Source organism: Ambystoma mexicanum, chromosome 2q, assembly GCF_040938575.1.
Source record: "Ambystoma mexicanum isolate Mex_15411 chromosome 2q, UKY_AmexF1_1, whole genome shotgun sequence".
In the NCBI taxonomy this organism is placed as follows: Eukaryota; Metazoa; Chordata; class Amphibia; order Caudata; family Ambystomatidae; genus Ambystoma; species Ambystoma mexicanum.
This window is the reverse complement of record NC_090924.1, coordinates 263730445-263749767: the sequence shown is the minus strand read 5'-3', so window position 1 is coordinate 263749767 and position 19323 is coordinate 263730445.

The following is a 19323-nucleotide window of genomic DNA, read 5'->3' as shown; positions in this document are numbered from 1 at the left end:
ATATAAAGGTTTGTAAGTGACAGGTCATTTTAGGACAATGAAACAATGATCGTCCATTCATTTTTCAGATTATAGAAGGTAAATGTCAGTTAGAAAATGTGTTCATGTACTGTGTAGAAAATATGCATACCTGTACTTTCTGTTCATGTATATGGATATGGACCAAGCTGCAAGTAGAAATATTGGAGATTTGTATAGTATTTCTCATAGATCGTGGTTGTCAATGCTACGAGACTTGTACTCCGAGAGATACACCGTACATATGTAGTGCTGCTCTATGATGATGCAGTTACATGTAGAGTTATTGGATTTGATTGGTGGATGGTCATGTGATTGCTTAGCTACATCCAATGAGGGAATGGCACAGAGAGTGAAATCGAAATGGTAGAAGGGCTGTACATGTTACGATACGTTCGCGGACATGGCGGTAGTTCTAGGACACCACGTATTACATCTGGTGAATTTGGGGAGGGGAGGTATGGAAATGAGATTGGATGAAGCAAGGGATTGGTCAGTAAAGTTTAGTGAGTGTGTTGTGCTAGGAGAGGTTTTCTCAGATATTGTTTTTGCAGAGAGAAGAACAGATAGCTATGGCTGAGTGTTTCAAAACACAGATTGTATGGATTTTGGGAGACTCATGGATTCATTGGTTGAAGGTGCATGCAGAAAGCTGTGTAGTATCTATAGATCTTGAATTCCCACATGTGGAAGTGCACTGGCATGGAGTGCGTGGAATGAAGTGGTTGGACTTGCTACCTCTCTGTGCAACTTTGAAGATAGATGAACATCCAGACATAATTGTAATTCATTGTGGAGGGAACAGTTTAGGACATGTGTCTGGAATTTCTTTGCAATTTGCAATGAAAGAAGGACTTCAGAAGATAATGGACATGTTTCCAAACTCTAAAATAATTTTTTCACGGATTGCGGAGAGACAAGTGTGGCTTCGTTCTTTCTCATGTGGTCCACAAATGGAGAAAGCAAGGCGTAATGTTAATAAGGCTGTTTGTGCCTTCCTAAGAGATTTTGGCATGTCCTCTTTTAACAATGAAAATATTTTGTTTCGTAGTACATACATTTTCCGCAAAGATGGAGTCCATCTTACTTATGCTGGCAATCAGATTTTTCTGAGAAATGTACAAAGTGCATTGCGACCTTTTTTAGGAATACAGCATTCGTTTTGAAGCACGTCTTACGTAGTTAAAATGTTTTACATTCAAACACCTCCCAAAGGCTCTTTTCAGAGCCACCACTTCCTGTTAGAGAAAAATGCATTGGTTTCAATAGGGTAGCAATGCAATTGTTTTTCTGTTCACGAACCGTCCGCGAACTTTCACGAAATGGAAATGGCTAAGCTTTATGTATCTTCACTTCGATTTTTTAACTGTGAAAGGCGGCTCTGAAAAGAGCCTTATTTTTTTTTTTGATTTTTGTTATTTTGTATTTTTTTTGTTCTTTTTTATACACGACACACTAGGAGAGGAGGGAAAGGAGGGTAAAGGGAGGGGGCCACCAACCACAGGGATAAGAAAGGGTGAGCTGAGAGAGGAAGATGTAGAGTGGGTTTTATTTGGGTAGTGGGCAGGTCTTCTGGTGCTCTGAGACGATCGTCTCAAAAGCACTCCGAAGTCGTTCCCCCCTGCAGAGTACTGTGTCACAGTACACACATACAACTGTGACCCTCGAAAGGTAAGGGTCATCAGAATTCTGTATGGCCTGTGAGGCAGCTTGAGGAAGATGCTGTCCCACAGAGATGTTCCTTGTAGTGACAGGATCAGGAACGGAGGATGAAGTAGAGGCAATCAACCTACTACGCTTCTCGCAAGGTACAACCTTGCGAATGGCCCCAGTGTGGAATGAGCGCAGGTGTCGCTTCATGGTAGTGGTCCCAAAGCTATACGAACCATGCTTCCCGCGACTGAGTACCATTTTGCACTCATTACAGGTGACACAGTTCGCATGAGACTTAGGACCGTTTCCATGAACGGTAAACAACCGCCACACCCAAGATTCACGCCGAGGGCGGGTAGTAGGGATTTCCTCTACCTCATTCTCATCATCCTCTTCTTCCTCCTCTGTATCCTCACTCCTGTTCCCCTCTTCAGGCCCTTGGGGAAATGGTGGTGGTGGAGGGGGTGAGGGTGGTGCTGAGGCAGATGTAGCACCATGTGGTAATAGTTGAGCCATGGATGTCATAGGCTTGGAGATGGAAATCTCAAAATCTGCAAAGTATGCAGCAAAATGCAGTGTGCTCTGTGGAATAGTCAGAAACACAATGAGAATGCACTCTAGGGCGTGGTCTTATATTAGGGTGCTTGTGCGCGGGTCGCGGACATGCGCGCCATCCGCAAGACAGATCGAACATCAAAAAAGGTTCAAAAAGTCACAAAAACTATGTGGAAAGTTAGGATTAGTATGTGGGATTTGTGGTATGGTGATTTTTTTAATGAGAAATATTGTGGATTACTTGGAAATGTACTTTTAAACTGGTCGGGGACACAAACAGTGTCCGCATTTAGAGCACGAGATGAGCGTGGGCGCGGTCACATGATTGTTTTGTGAGCATGTTCGCTAAGGTAGCGGTCGTCCGCAGGACACCCAATGTACGGACATTGTTTTGCGCATGCGTGTTGTTCTGCGGACAGTGTTCAGGTCCTGAACTAATTAAAAGTGTGTCACATGTAAAACTAACAGTTACGGACAGACGTTTGTTCTTAGCACAGTTTAATTTATTTGCTAACAATACGGACAGACATAGCGTTTCAAGCACACCTCCATTTTCGTTTATTTACGAACAATTCGGGACACCACAAGTGTTCTTAGAACAGTTTCTGTTTGCTATCGAACACTACGAATAGGCATAGTGTTCTTAAGGACACCTCCATTTTCGTTTATTTACGAACATTTCAGGACACTACGAGTGTTCTTAGAACATTTTCAACTTGCATGAGAACATTACGGACAGATGTAGTGTCCTCAGGACAGTCACATTTTAGTTTCTTTACGAACATTTCCGAACAACCGCGGTGTCCGTGGACACCTAAATTGGTTTTATCACAAGGAACTGAAAGTAATTACAACACAATATAAGAAAAGTAACTTTATTTCATATATATATACAATTATGACTGGGAAGGTGGGGCAGAAACGGAAACAAAAACAGGAGAATTAGGGATTTCTAGATAACTGGGATCAGGTGAAGAAGGGAAGGAAAGCTCATTGAAACGCTTTGGTCCATAGACAGGGTTTGGGGTTAACTGCGTGGGATAGGGTAAGGGGGGACAAGTGCAGGTTGGACAATGGTGTGCTGTTGGGGATTTCACATAATTTTCCACAATGTTTTTCAAATCCATAAAATGTTGCATAAGGTCGTCCATTTTTTGATTAATCTGCTGTAGAGTGATATCCTCTGATTGTTGTTGTGAGATGCTTGGAATTTTTGTATGGTCTGTAATAAAAAAAATGTATATGTTAAATGTATACAGAATAATATTTATTAATTGGTTTATATAGTAAAGTGTGTACCATTAGGTGGACTATTTTCTAACATTTCCTCTCGTGGGAAATGCTCCTCTAGCCAGTCGAGAGTACTACACATTTCTGTGAGAAAACAAAAAAGTAATATGTTTTTTTTTTCTAATATAGAAAGTTTATAAATATATGAGTAAAAAGAAGTGCACTTACTATGTCTGGTGAGATATGTAATCAGTAGTGTATACGTCGGGTGTTGCTGTTGGTTGTGGAGAGTCTGTGAGGTAATTATGGTGGAAGCCACTTTATCTTCTTTTGGTATATTCCATTTTAAAACATATTGTATTTACATGAATGGTTAGTGTGTTACATGTATGGGTAACATTTTTTAAGTATTACTACATATACTTTGTATGTGTGCTGCTTTGTGAATTTGTTAAATGTTCCTATGTTATGATATAACTATTACAGATACCTCCCCAGAGTTTTTAGGTGGTGGTACTGTTGTCCAAACATGTCTGCGGACCGTCAAATTCAGTAGAAAGGGTTCAGTATGTTCCATATTATATGTACATAAAGTCAAAGTTATTATTGTTAAGTTGTGCTACTAAAAAACTATGAAATTCAGTAAAAAAACTTTGTTAAAGGGACGTTATGGTTAAGTTGCACTACCAAAAAACCTATGAAATTCAGTAAAAAAACTTTGTGAAAGGGACGTTATGGTTAAGTTGCGCTACTAAAAACCTATGAAATTCAGTGAAAAAATGTTGTTAAAGGGACGTTATGGCTCAAAGTAAAACCGAAAAAACCCTGAAATTCGGCAGTTATGGTAAGATAAGCAACCATAACTTGCGCCGCCACCGTGCACTGCTAAGACTAACACCCAGGACATCAAAGATGACATCACAAATGTCATTGATGACATCACTGATGACATCACATGTCTGGCTCCCTCTTTTTTCCTTTACTGATATATCTAGGCCAGTTACAATCAGGAACTAAAAATTCACTATACTATAATACAAAGTACTATGTTTGTAGACTTATACTACAAATATGTTCTTACAGTAATTCACTTAGGGTCCACTCAAAGCATATGAACCATATACAGGGGAGAAAACACAGACTTGGAAGACAACAATGCTTTCTATGTATGAAGATGATTAGTACGGTTATCAACACTGTGTTATAGTTCTGTTGTTTTTTTATTACTGTACTTTCCCTGAATATGCTCATATTTGTACACATTGCACGTACACTACTTTCATTAGGGTCTAGTCACAATATGTGATAGTTATACATAGGGAAGTAGTAGCTTTGAAGCAGAGCAATCATTTCTGTACATGAAGATAATCAGTTAAGTTATGAAAATTGTTGGGTAATACTGCTGTTTTTTTGTTTACTTCACTTTCCCTGTATATGCTCTATTTGTATGTGTTATTGTCTGTTTGTGTTTGGTGTGCAGTAATGCAATAATGTAGTAATTGGGTTTTATTAGCTATCTATTACATGTTTTACATTATGCAAAACTCTAATAAAAAAGCAGTTATCATTTCAGTATTCAACATGGCAAGATTATGAATATTGCACCTTCATCATTTATGCTGCACACACTGCTTATGTTTCTGCATGAATAGCTTAGTATACTGGATAGAACTTCATAATAGAATGCTATGTATATCAACACATTCCTTAATGCACTAATTAGCTCATGATATTTATTCCAATGATCCTTGCCACTTTTTTGTCAATATTACAATAAGAATCCCTTCTACAGAGTTTTCATGAAAAGTAAATTCACATGTGATGTCATCAGTGATGTCATCAATGACATTTGTGATGTCATCTTTGATGTCCTGGGTGTTAGTCTTAGCAGTGCACGGTGGCGGCGCGAGTTATGGTTGCTTATCTTACCATAACTGCCGACTTTCAGGGGTTTTCCGGTTTTACTTTGAACCATAACGTCCCTTTAACAATGTTTTTTCACTTAATTTCATAGGTTTTTAGTAGCACAACTTAACCATAACGTCCCTTTAACAAAGTTTTTTTTACTGAATATATATATATATATATATATTCAGTAAAAAAAGTCCCTTTAACAAAAAAAACTTTGTTAAAGGGACGTTATGGTTAAGTTGCGCTACTAAAAACCTATGAAATTCAGTAAAAAAACTTTGTTAAAGGGACGTTATGGTTCAAAGTAAAAACGAAAACCCCCTGAAATTCGGCAGTTATGGTAAGATAAGCAACCATAACTCGCGCCACCGTGCACTGCTAACACTAACACCCAGGACATCAAAGATGACATCACAAATGTCATTGATGACATCACTGATGACATCACATGGCTGGCTCTCCATTTTTTTCCTTTACTGACATATCTAAGCCACATAGTTTTCTTCAGTAACAGTCAGGAAGTAAAAATTGAAAAGGTACTATATTTGTAGACTTAGGGTCAAGTCAAATCATATGAAACATACATAGCGGAAGACACAGGCTTGAAAGAGAACAATCCTTTCTGTGCATGAAGATAATCATTAGGGTTATCAGCACTTTCTCATAGTTTTATTTTTATTACTCTACCTTCCCTGTATATGCTCATATTTGTACACATTATACTCACTCTCCTTTCCTTTGGGTGCAGTCACATCATGTGATACACATACATATGGTAAATAGCAGCTTTGAAACAGAGCAATAGTTTCTCTGCATAAAGACAATCAGTTAGGTTATGAACTCTTTCTGCTACTACTTCTGCTTTTTTGTTTACTTCACTGTCCCTGTATATACTCATATTTGTATGTGTTGTTGTCTCTGTGTTTTGTCTGTAATAATTATGTATTAAGTGGGTTTTATTATCTACTTATTACATGTTTCACAGTACGCAAAACTCTAATAAGAAAGCAGTTATCATTTCACTATTCAACATGGCAAGATTATGAATATGGCACCTTCATCATGCATGCTGCACACACTGCCTATGTTTATGCATGAGTAGCTTAGAATACTGGATAGAACTTCATAATAGAATGCTACTTATATCAATGCATTGCGTAATGCACTAATTAGCTCATGATATTTATCCCAATTATCCTTGACAGTTTTTGGTCAGCATTATAAGAATCCCTTGTACAGAGTTTTTATGAAAAGTAAATGCACGTTATGTCATCAGTAATGTCATCAATGACATTTGTGATGTCATCTTTGATTTCCTGGGTGTTAGTGTTAGCAGTGCACGGTGGCGCGAGTTATGGTTGCTTATCTTACCATAACTGCCGAATTTCAGGGGTTTTTCGTTTTTACTTTGAACCATAACGTCCCTTTAAAAAAGTTTTTTACTGAATTTCATAGGTTTTTAGTAGCGCAACTTAACCATAACGTCCCTTTAACAAAGTTTTTTTACTGAATTTCATAGGTTTTTAGTAGCGCAACTTATCCATAACGTCCCTTTAACAAAGTTTTTTTACTGAATTTCATAGGTTTTTGTTAGTGCAACTTAACCATAAAGTCACTTTAACACATTTTTTTTTACTGAATTTCATATTTTTTTTTTTAGTGCAACGTAACCATAACGTCCTTTTCAATGGAGGAGGACCACTAGCATCCTAGGTTCTCAAAGTGGGAACCCGGGGTGGTAAAAAAAGATTTTTCTTCCCAAACCGGGACACCGCAGGCAGGCGTCCCGGTGTAGGAAGGAAAATCTTTTACCAAGATGGACACCAGGGAAAGGGAAGGCAGGGTGTATAAAGAGAACACAACAGGCCATTGGCGGGAGGTCGGGAAGACCAGGAGAGAGACACGGGGCATGAGCAGGGGGTGGAAAGAAGAGAGACACGGGGCATGAGCGGGAAAGAAGGGAGGCACGGGGCATGAGCGGGGGGTGGGAGGGAAGAAGGGAGAGACAGGGCATGAGCGGGAAAGAAGGGAGACATGGGGCATGAGTGGGAGGTGGGGGGTAAGAAGGGAGACACGGGGCATGAGCGGGGGGGTGAACAGGGGAGATACGGGCCATGAGCGGGGGGAAAAGGAGGGAGACAGACACGGAGCATGAGCGGGGGTGGGGGTGAACAAGAGAGACATGGGGCATGAGTGGGGGTGGGGCAAGGTGGGGCCCCCACCCCCGCTCATGCCCCGTGTCTGCCCTGTTCCAACAGGGCAGACACGGGGCATGAGAGGGGGGTGGGGGGGTAAGAAGGGAGACACAGGGCATAAGCGGGGGATACGGGAAGGAAGACATGGGGCATGAGCAGGGGGTCGGGGGGAGAAGGGAGACACGGGGCATGAGCGGGGGATAGGTGGAACAAGAGGTCAACAAGGGGCATCATAGGAGGGGGGTACAAGAGGAAGACACGGGGCATGAGCGGGGGGTGGGGGCAACAAGAGAGAGACACGGGGCATGAGCGGGTGGGGGGAACAGGAGACAGACACGGGGCATGAGGGGGTGGGGGGAACAGGAGACAGACACGGGGCATGAGCAGGGGGTGGGGGTGAACAGGGGAGACACGAGCCATGAGCAGGGGAAAAGGAGGGAGACAGACACGGAGCATGAGCGGGGGTGAACATGAGAGACATGGGGCATGAGCGGGGGTAGGGCAAGGTAGGGCCCCCACCCCCGCTCATGCCCCGTGTCTGCCCTGTTCCAACAGTGCAGACATGGGGCATGAGCGGGGGGTGGGTGGGGAAAGAGGGAAAGAAGGGAGACACGGGGCACGAGCGGGGAAGGAAGACACGGGGCATGAGCGGGGGTTGGGTGGAACAAGAGGTCAACAAGGGGCATCATAGGAGGGGGGGACAAGAGGAAGACACGGGGCATGAGCAGGGGGTGGGAGGGAACAGGAGGAAGACACAGAGCATCAGCGAGGAGAGGGAGGACGGGAGGAAGACACGGGGCATGAGCGGGGGGAACAAGAGGTCAACAAGGGGCATCATAGGAGGGGGGCAAGAGGAAGACACGGGGCATGAGCGGTGGTGGGGGGCAACAGGAGAGAGACACGGGGCATGAGCAGGGGGTGGGGGGTACTGGAGACAGACACGGGGCATGAGCGGGGGGTGGGGGGCAACAGGAGAGAGACACGGGGTATGAGCGGGGGCAACAGGAGACAGACACGGGGCATGAGCGGGGGGTGGGGCCAACAGGAGAGAGACACGGGGCATGAGCGTGGGGTGGGGAGAACAGGAGACAGACACGGGGCATGAGCGTGGGGGTGGGGAGAACAGGAGACAGACACGGGGCATGAGCGGGGGTGGGGGGAATAGGAGACAGATACGGGGCATGAGCGGGGGTGGGGGGAACAGGAGTCAGATACGGGGCATGAACGGGGGGTGGGGAAAACAGGAGACAGACACAGGCCATGTGCGCGGGGGTGGGGGGCAACATGAGACAGACATGGGGCATGAGCGGGGGGGTGGGGGTAACAGGAGAGAGACACGGGGCATGAGTGGGGGGTGGGGGGAACAGGAGACAGACACAGGGCATGAGTGGAGGGGTGGGGGGCAACAGGAGACAGACACGGGGCATGAGCAGGGGGTGGGGGGTAACAGGAGAGAGACACGGGGCATGAGCGGGAGGTGGGGGAACAGGAGACAGACAGGGGGCATGGGTGGGGGGCAACAGGAGACAGACATGGGGCATGAGCGGGGGGTGGGGGGTACAGTAGAGAGACACGGGGCATGAGCGGGTGGGGGGAACAGGAGAGAGACACTGGGCATGAGCGTGTGGGGGAACAGGAGAGAGACACGGGGCATGAGCGGGGGTTGGGGGGGTACAGGAGACCGACACGGGGCATGAGCAGGGGGTGGGGGGCAACAGGAGAGAGACACTGGGCATGAGCGGGTGGGGGGAACAGGAGACAGACACGGGGCATGAGTGGGGGGGCAACAGGAGAGAGACATGGGGCATGAGCGGGTGGGGGAACAAGAGACAGACACGGGGCATGAGCGGGGGGTGGGGGATACAGGAGACAGACACGGGGCATGAGTGGGGGGTGGGGGGCAACAGGAGAGAGACGCGGGGGTGGGGGCACCAGGAGACAGACACATGGCAATAGCTGGGGGTGGGGAGAACAGGAGACAGACATGGGGCATGAGCGGGGGGGTGGGGGCAACAGGAGACAGACACGGGGCATGAGCGGGGGTGGGAGGAACAGGAGACAGACACGGGGTATGAGCGGGTGGGGGAACAGGAGACAGACATGGGACATGAGCGGGTGGGGGGAACAGGAAACAGACACGGGGCATGAGCAGGGGGTGTCGGTGAACAGGGGAGACACGAGCCATGAGCGGGGGGAAAAGGAGGGAGACAGACACGGAGCATGAGCGGGTGTGAACAGGAGAGACACGGGCATGAGCGGGGGTAGGGCAAGGTAGGGCCCCCACCCCCGCTCATGCCCCATGTCTGCCCTGTTCCAACAGTGCAGACACGGGGCATGAGCAAGGGGTGGGGGGGAAGAAGGGAGACACGGGGCACGAGCGGGGAGTGGGGGGGGAAAGGAAGACATAGGGCATGAGCGGAGGGTGGGGAGGAAGAAGGGAGACACGGGGCATGAGCGGGGGGTGGGTGGAACAAGAGGTCAACAAGGGGCATCATAGAGGGGGGACAAGAGGAAGACACGGGGCATGAGCAGGGGCTGGGAGGGAACAGGAGGAAGACACAGGGCATCAGCGAGGAGAGGGGGGACGGGAGGAAGACACGGGGCATGAGCAGGGGGTGGGGAGAACAGGAGACAGACACGGGGCATCAGCGGGGGGGTGGGGAGTGGGGGGAACAGGAGACAGATACGGGGCATGAGCAGGGGGTGGGGAGAACGGGAGACAGACACGGGGCATGAGCGGGGGGCAATAGGAGACAGACACGGGGCATGAGCGGTGGGGTAGGGGGCAACAGGAGAGAGACACGGGGCATGAGCAGGGGGTGGGGGGTACAGGAGACAGACACGGAGCATGGGAGGGGGGGAAAACAGCAGACAGACATGGGGCATGAGTGGGGGGTGGGGGGGTACAGGAGACAGACACTGGGCTTGAGCAGGGGGTGGGGGCAACAGGAGAGAGACCCGGGGCATGAGCAGGTGGGAGGAACAGGAGACAGACACGGGGCATGAGTGGGGGGGCAACAGGAGAGAGACACGGGGCATGAGCGTGGGGTGGGGGGTACAGGAGACAGACACGGGGCATGAGCGGGGGGTGGGGGGCAACAGGAGAGAGACACGGGCATGAGCGGGGGGTGGGGGGAACAGGAGACAGACACGGGGCATGAGCGGGGGGTGGGGGGAACAACAGAGACAGACACGGGGCATGAGCGGGGGGTGGGGGCAACAGGAGACAGACACGGGCATGAGCGGGGGGTGGGGGGCAACAGGAGACAGACACGGGGCATGAGCGGGGGGCAACAGGAGACAGACACGGGGCATGAGCGGGGGGCGTGGGGGGCAACAGGAGACAGACACGGGGCATGAGTGGGGGGTGGGGGGAACAGGAGACAGACACGGAGCATGAGCGGGGGGTGGGGAGAACAGGAGACAGACACAGGGCATGAGCGGGGGGTGGGGGGCAACAGGAGACAGACACGGGGCATGAGCGGGGGGTGGGGGGCAACAGGAGAGTCACGGGGCATGAGCTGAGGGTGGGGGGCAACAGGAGAGACACAGGGCATGAGCGGGGGGTGAGGGGAACAGGAGACAGACACGGGGCATGAGCGAGGGGTGGGGTGAACAGGAGATAGACACGGGGCATGAGCGGGGGGTGGGGGGAACAACAGACACGGGGCATGAGCGGGGGGTGGGGAGAACAGAAACGGGGCATGAGCAGGGGGGTGGGGGGCAACAGGAGACAGACAGGGGCATGAGCGAGGGGTGGGAGGAACAGGATACAGACACAGGGCATGAGCGGGGGTGGGGAGAACAGGAGACAGACACGGGGCATGTGCGGGGGTGGGGGGCAACAAGAGACAGACACGGGGCATGAGCGGGTGGGGGGAACAGTAGACAGACACAGGGCATGAGCGGGTGGGGGGAACAGGAGACAGACACGGAGCATGAGCGGGGGGCAACAAGAGAGAGACAAGGGGCATGAGCGGGTGGGGGGAACAGGAGACAGACACGGGGCATGAGCGGGTGGGGGGAACAGGAGACAGATACGGGGCATGAGCAGGGGGTGGGGGTGAACAGGGGAGACACGAGCCATGAGCGGGGGAAAAGGCGGGAGACAGACACGGAGCATGAGCGGGGGTGAACAGGAGAGACACGGGGCATGAGCGGAGGTAGGGCAAGGTAGGGCCCCCACCCCTGCTCATGCCCCGTGTCTGCCCTGTTCCAACAGTGCAGACACGGGCATGAGCAGGGGGTGGGGGGGGAAGAAGGGAGACACGGAGCACGAGCGGGGAGTGGGGGGGAAAGGAAGAAACGGGGCATGAGCGGGGTTGGGGGGAAGAAGGGAGATACGGGGCATGAGCGGGGGGTGGGTGGAACAAGAGGTCAACAAGGGGCATCATAGGAGGGGGGACAAGAGGAAGACACGGGGCATGAGCAGGGGGTGGGAGGGAACAGGAGGAAGACACAGGGCATCAGCGAGGAGATGGGGGACGGGAGGAAGACGCGGGCATGAGCGGGGGGTGGGGGAACAAGAGGTCAACAAGGGGCATCATAGGAGGGGGACAAGAGGAAGACACGGTGCATGATCGTGGTGGGGGCAACAGGAGAGAGACATCGGGCATGAGCGGGGGTGGGGGGTACAGGAGACAGACACAGGGCATGAGCAGGGGGTGGGGGGAACAGGAGAGAGACACGGGGCAAGATGGGGGGTGGGGGGCAACAGGAGACAGACACGGGGCATGAGCGGGGGGTGGGGAGAACAGGAGACAGTCACGGGGCATGAGCGGGGGGTTGGGAGTGGGGGGACCAGGAGACAGATACGGGGCATGAGCGGGGGGTGGGGAGAACAGGAGACAGAAACGGAGCATGGGTGGGGGCAACAGCAGACAGACACGGGGCATGAGCGGGGGGTGGGGGGGTACAGGAGACAGACACGGGGCATGAGCAGGGGGTGGGGGGCAATAGGAGACAGACACGGGGCATGAGCGGGGGGAGGGGTGTACAGGAGACAGACACGGAGCATGGGTGGGGGCAACAGCAGACAGACACGGGGCATGAGCGGGGGGTGGGGGTGTACAGGAGACAGACAAGGGGCATGAGCAGGGGGTGGGGGCAATAGGAGACAGACACGCGGCATGAGCGGGGGGAGGGGTGTACAGGAGACGGACACGGAGCATGGGTGGGGGCAACAGCAGACAGACACGGGGCATGAGCGGGGGGTGGGGGGTACAGGAGACAGACACGGGGCATGAGCAGGGGGTGGGGGGCAACAGGAGAGAGACACGGGGCATGAGCAGGTGGGGGGAACAGGAGACAGACACGGGGCATGAGCGGGGGGGCAACAGGAGAGAGACATGGGGCATGAGTGTGGGGTGGGGAGGTACAGGAGACAGACACGGGGCATGAGCGGGGGGCGGGGGGCAACAGGAGAGAAACACGGGGCATGAGCGGGGGTGGGGGGAACAGGAGACAGACATGGGGCATGAGCAGGGGGTGGGGGGCAACAGGAGAGAGACATAGGGCAAGAGGCGGGGTGGGGGGCAACAGGAGACAGACACAGGGCACGAGCAGGGGGTGGGGAGTGGGGGGAGCAGGAGACAGATACGAGGCATGAGCGGGGGGTGGGAAGAACAGGAGACAGACACGGGGCATGAGCGGGGGCCTGGGGGGCAATAGGAGACAGACACGGGGCATGAGCGGGGGGTGGGGGGCAACAGTAGAGAGACACGGGCAAGAGCGGGGGGTGGGGGGATACAGGAGACAGACACAGAGCATGGGTGGGGCAACAGCAGACAGACACGGGGCATGAGCGGGGGGTGGGGGGTACAGGAGACAGACACAGGGCATGAGCAGGGGGGGGCAACAGGAGAGAGACACGGGGCATGAGCAGGTGGGGGAACAGGAGACAGACACGGGGCATGAGCGGGGGGCAACAGGAGAGAGACACGGGGCAAGAGCGTGGTGTGGGGGGGTACAGGAGACAGACACGGGGCATGAGCGGGGGGTGGGGGCAACAGGAGAGAGACACGGGGCATGAGCGGGGGGTTGGGGGAACAGGAGACAGACATGGGGCATGAGCGGGGGGTGGGGGGAACTACAGAGACAGACACGGGGCATGAGCGGGGGGTGGGGGGCAACAGGAGAGATACGGGGCATGAGCAGGGGGTGGGGGGAACATGAGACAGACACGGGGCATGAGCGGGGGGGTGGGGGGCAACAGGGGAGACACGGGGCATGAGCGGGGGGTGGTGGGCAACAGGAGAGACACGGGGCATGAGCAGGGGGTGGGGGGAACAGGAGACAGACACAGGGCATGAGCGAGGGGTGGGGGGAACAGGAGACAGACACGTGGCATGAGCAGGGGGTGGGGGGAACAACAGACACGGGGCATGAGCGGGGCGGGGGGTGGGGAGAACAGACACGGTGCATGAGCGGGGGTTGGTGGGCAACAGGAGAGACACGGGGCATGAGCAGGGGTTGGGGGGAACAGGAGACAGACACGGGGCATGAGCGAGGGGTGGGGGGAACAGGAGACAGACACGGGGCATGAGGGGTGGGTGGGGGGAACAACAGGCATGGGGCATGATCGGGGGGTACGGAGAACAGACACAGGGCATGAGCGGGGGGTTGGGGGGCAACAGGAGACAGACACGGGGCATGAGCGGGGGGTGGGGGGAACAGGATACAGACACGGGGCATGAGCGGGGGGTGGGGAGAACAGGAGACAGACATGGGGCAGGGGGTGGGGGGCAAAAAGAGATAGACACGGGGCATGAGCGGGGTGTGGGGGGAACAGGACACAGACACGGGGCATGAGCCGGGGTTGGGGAGAACAGGAGGCAGACACGGGGCATGAGCGGGGGATGTGGGGGGCAACAGGAGACAGACACGGCACATAGGGGGAACAGGAGACAGATATGGGGCATGAGCGGGGGGTGGGGAGAACAGGAGACAGACACGGGGCATGAGGGGGGGAACAGAAGAGAGACACGGGCATGAGCGGGGGTGGGGGGAAGGGGAGAGAGACACACGGGGCATGAGCGGGGGTGGGAGGAGGGAGAGAGACACACGGGGCATGAGCGGGGGGGGCGGGAGGGAGGGAGACACACGGGCATGAGCAGGGGGTGGGCGGGAGGGAGAGAGACACACGGGGCTTGAGCTGGGGTGGGCGGGAGGGAGAGAGACACACGGGGCATGAGCGGGGGGTGGGCGGGAGGGAGAGACACACACGGGGCATGAGCGGGGGGTGGGCGGGAGGGAGAGAGACACACGGGGCATGAGCGGGAGTGGGGGGAGGGAGAGAGACACACGGGGCATGAGCGGGGGGTGGGGGAGGGAGAGAGACACACAGGTCATGACCGGGGGGTGGGGGGAGGGGGAGAGACACATGGGGCATGAGCGGGGGGTGGGGGGGAGAGAGACACACGGCATGAGCGGGAGGGGGAGAGACACATGGGATATGAGCGGGGGGTGGGTGGGAGGGGGAGAGACACACGGGGCATGAGCAGGGGTGGGCGGGAGGGGAAAAGAGACATGGGGCAAGAGCAGGGGTGGGCGGGAAGGGGAAAGAGACACGGGGCAAGAGCGGGGGTGGGCAGGAGGGGGAAAGAGACACGGGGCAAGAGCGGGGGTGGCGGGAGGGGGAAAGAGACACAGGGCAAGAGTGGGGGGGTGGGGGCAACAGGAGACAGACACGGGGCATGAGCAGGGGGTGGGAGGAACAGGAGACAGACACGGGGCAGGGGTGGGGAGAACAGGAGACAGACACGGGGCATGAGCGGGGGGCAACAGGAGAGAGACACGGGGCATGAGTGTGGGGTGGGGAGGTACAGGAGACAGACACGGGGCATGAGCGGGGGGTGGGGGGCAACAGGAGAGAGACATGGGGCATGAGCCGGGTTGGGGGTAACAGGAGACAGACATGGAGCATGAGCAGGGGGTGGGGGGCAACAGGAGAGAGACATGTGGCAAGAGGCGGGGTGGGGGGCAACAGGAGACATACACGGGGCATGAGCGGGGGGTGGGGAGAACAGGAGACAGATACGGGGCATGAGCGGGGGGTGGGAAGAACAGGAGACAGACACGGGGCATGAGCGGGGGGTGGGGGGTAATAGGAGACAGACACGGGGCATGAGCGGGGGGTGGGGGGCAACAGTAGAGAAACACGGGGCATGAGCGGGGGTTGGGGGGGTACAGGAGACAGACACAGAGCATGGGTGGGGGCAACAGCAGACAGACCCGGGGCATGAGCGGGGGTGGGGGGGTACAGGAGACAGACACGGGGCATGAGCAGGGGGTGGGGGGCAACAGGAGAGAGACACGGGGAATGAGCAGGTGGGGGGAACCGGAGACAGACACGGGGCATGAGCGGGGGGGCAACAGGAGAGAGACACGGGGCATGAGCGGGGTGTGGGGGGCAACAGGAGAGAGACACGGGGCATGAGCAGGGGGTGGGGGGAACAGGAGACAGACATGGGGCATGAGCGGGGGTTGGGGGGAACTACAGAGACAGACACGGGGCATGAGCGGGGGGTGGGGGCAACAGGAGAAACACGGGGACATGAGCAGTGGGTGGGGGGCAACAGGGGAGACACGGGGCATGAGCGGGGGGTGGTGGGCAACAGGAGAGACACGGGGCATGAGCAGGGGGTGGGGGGAACAGGAGACAGACACGGGGCATGAGCGAGGGGTGGGGGAACAGGAGACAGACACGTGGCAAGAGCGGGGGGTGGGGGGAACAACAGACACGGGGCATGAGCGGGGGGTGGGGAGAACAGACACGGGGCATGAACGGGGGGTGGGGGGCAACAGGAGACAAACACGGGGCATGAGCAGGGGGTGGGGGGAACAGGAGACAGACACGGGGCATGAGCGGGGGGTGGGGAGAACAGGAGACAGACACGGGGCATGAGCAGGGGGTAGGGGGCAACAAGAGACAGACACGGGGCATGAGCGGGTGGGGGGAACAGGAGACAGACACGGGGTATGAGCGGGTGGGGGGAACAGGAGACAGACATGGGGCATGAGCGGGGGGTGGGAGACAACAGGAGATAGACACGGGGCATGAGCGGGGTGTGGGGGGAACAGGACACAGACACGGGGCATGAGCGGAGGGTGGGGAGAACAGGAGACAGACACGGGGCATGAGCAGGGGGAACAGAAGAGAGACACGGGGCATGAGCGGGGGTGGGGGGAAGGGGAGAGAGACACACGGGGCATGAGCGGGGGTCGGGGGGAGGGAGAGAGACACACGGGGCATGAGCGGGTGGTGGGGGAGGGAGAGAGACTCATGGGGCATGAGCGGGGGGTGGGCGGGAGGGAAGGAGACACACGGGGCATGAGCAGGGGGTGGGCGGGAGGGAGAGACACACACGGGGCATGAGCGGGGGTGGGTGGGAGGGAGAGAGACACACGGGGCATGAGCGGGGGGTGGGCGGGAGGGAGAGACACACGGGGCATGAGCGAGGGGTGGGCGGGAGGGAGAGAGACACACGGGGCATGAGCGGGAGTGGGGGGAGGGAGAGAGACACACGGGCCATGAGCAGGGGGTGGGGAGAGGGAGAGAGACACACAGGTCATGAGCGGGGGGTGGGGGGAGGGGGAGAGACACATGGGGTATGAGCGGGGGGTGGGGGAGAGGGAGAGAGACACACGGCATGAGCGGGAGGGGGAGAGACACATGGGATATGAGCGGGGGGTGGGCGGGAGGGGGGGAGACACACGGGGCTTGAGCGGGGGTGGGCGGGCGGGGAAAAGAGACACGGGGCAAGAGCAGGGGTGGGCGGGAGGGGGAAAGAGACACGGGGCAAGAGCGGGGGTTGGCAGGAGGGGGAAAGAGACATGGGGCAAGAACAGGGGTGGGCGGGAGGTCGAAAGAGACACGGGGCAAGAGTGGGGGTGGGCAGGAGGGGGAAAGAGACATGGGGCAAGAGCGGGGGTGGGCGGGAGGGGGAAAGAGACACGGGGCAAGAGTGGGGGTGGGCGGGAGGGGGAAAGAGACATGGGGCAAAAGCGGGGGTGGGCAGGAGGGGGAAAGAGACACGGGGCAAGAGCGGGGGGGTGGGGGCAACAGGAGACAGACACGGGCATGAGCAGGGGGTGGGAGGAACAGGAGACAGACACGGGGCATGAGCGGGGGGCAACAGGAGAGAGACACGGGGCATGAGTGTGGGGTGGGGGGCAACAGGAGAGAGACATGGGCATGAGCGGGGGTGGGGGGAACAGGAGACAGACATGGAGCATGATCGGGGGGTGGGGGGCAACAGGAGAGAGACATGGGGCAAGAGGCGGGGTGGGGGCAACAGGAGACAGACACGGGGCATGAGCGGGGGGTGGGGAGAACAGGAGACAGACACGGGGCATGAGCGGGGGGTGGGGAGTGGGGGGAACAGGAGACAGATACGGGGCATGAGCGGGGGGTGGGAAGAACAGGAGACAGACACGGGGCATGAGCGGGGGGTGGGGGGTAATAGGAGACAGACACGGGGCATGAGCGGGGGGTGGGGGGCAACAGTAGAGAGACACGGGGCATGAGCGGGGGTTGGGGGGGTACAGGAGACAGACACAGAGCATGGGTGGGGACAACAGCAGACAGACACGGGGCATGAGCGGGGTGTGGGAGGGTACAGGAGACAGACACGGGGCATGAGCAGGGGGTGGGGGGCAACAGGAGAGAGACACGGGGAATTAGCAGGTGGGGGGAACAGGAGACAGACACGGGGCATGAGCGGGGGGGCAACAGGAGAGAGACACGGGGCATGAGCGTGGGGTGGGGGGGTACAGGAGACAGACACGGGGCATGAGCGGGGGTGGGGGACAACAGGAGAGAGACACGGGGCATGAGCGGGGGGTGGGGGGAACAGGAGACAGACATGGGGCATGAGCGGGGGGTAGGGGGAACTACAGAGACAGACACGGGGCATGAGCGGGGGGTGGGGGGCAACGGGAGAGACACGGGGCATGAGCAGTGGGTGGGAGGAACAGGAGACAGACACGGGGCATGAGCGAGGGGTGGGGGGAACAGGAGACAGACACGGGGCATGAGCGGGGGGGTGGGGGGCAACAGGGGAGACACGGGGCATGAGCGGGGGGTGGTGGGCAACAGGAGAGACACGGGGCATGAGCAGGGGGTGGGGGGAACAGGAGACAGACACAGGGCATGAGCGAGAGGTGTGGGGAACAGGAGACAGACACGGGGCATGAGCGGGGGGTGGGGGGAACAACAGACACGGGGCATGAGCGGGGGTGGGGAGAACAGACACAGGGCATGAGCGGGGGGAGGGGGAGAGACACACGGGGCATGAGCGGGGGGTGGGGGGAGGGAGAGAGACACACGGCATGTGCGGGAGGGGGAGAGACACACGGGATATGAGCGGGGGTGGGCGGGAGGGGGAGAGACACACGGGGCATGAGCGGGGGTGGGCGGGAGGGGGAAAGAGACGCGGGGTGGGCGGGAGGGGAAAAGAGGCACGGGGCAAGAGCAGGGGTGGGCGGGAGGGGGAAAGAGACACGGGGCAAGAGCGGGGGTGGGCTGGAGGGGGAAAGAGACATGGGGCAAGAGCGGGGGTGGGTGGGAGGCGGAAAGAGACACGGGGCAGGAGCAAGGGTGGGCGGGAGGGGGGAAAGAGACACGGGGCAAGAGCGGGGGTGGGCGGGAGGGGGAAAGAGACACGGGGCAAGAGCGGGGGTGGGCGGGAGGCGGAAAGAGACACGGGGCAAGAGCAGGGGTGGGCGGAAGGGGGAAAGAGACACGGTGCAAGAGCGGAGG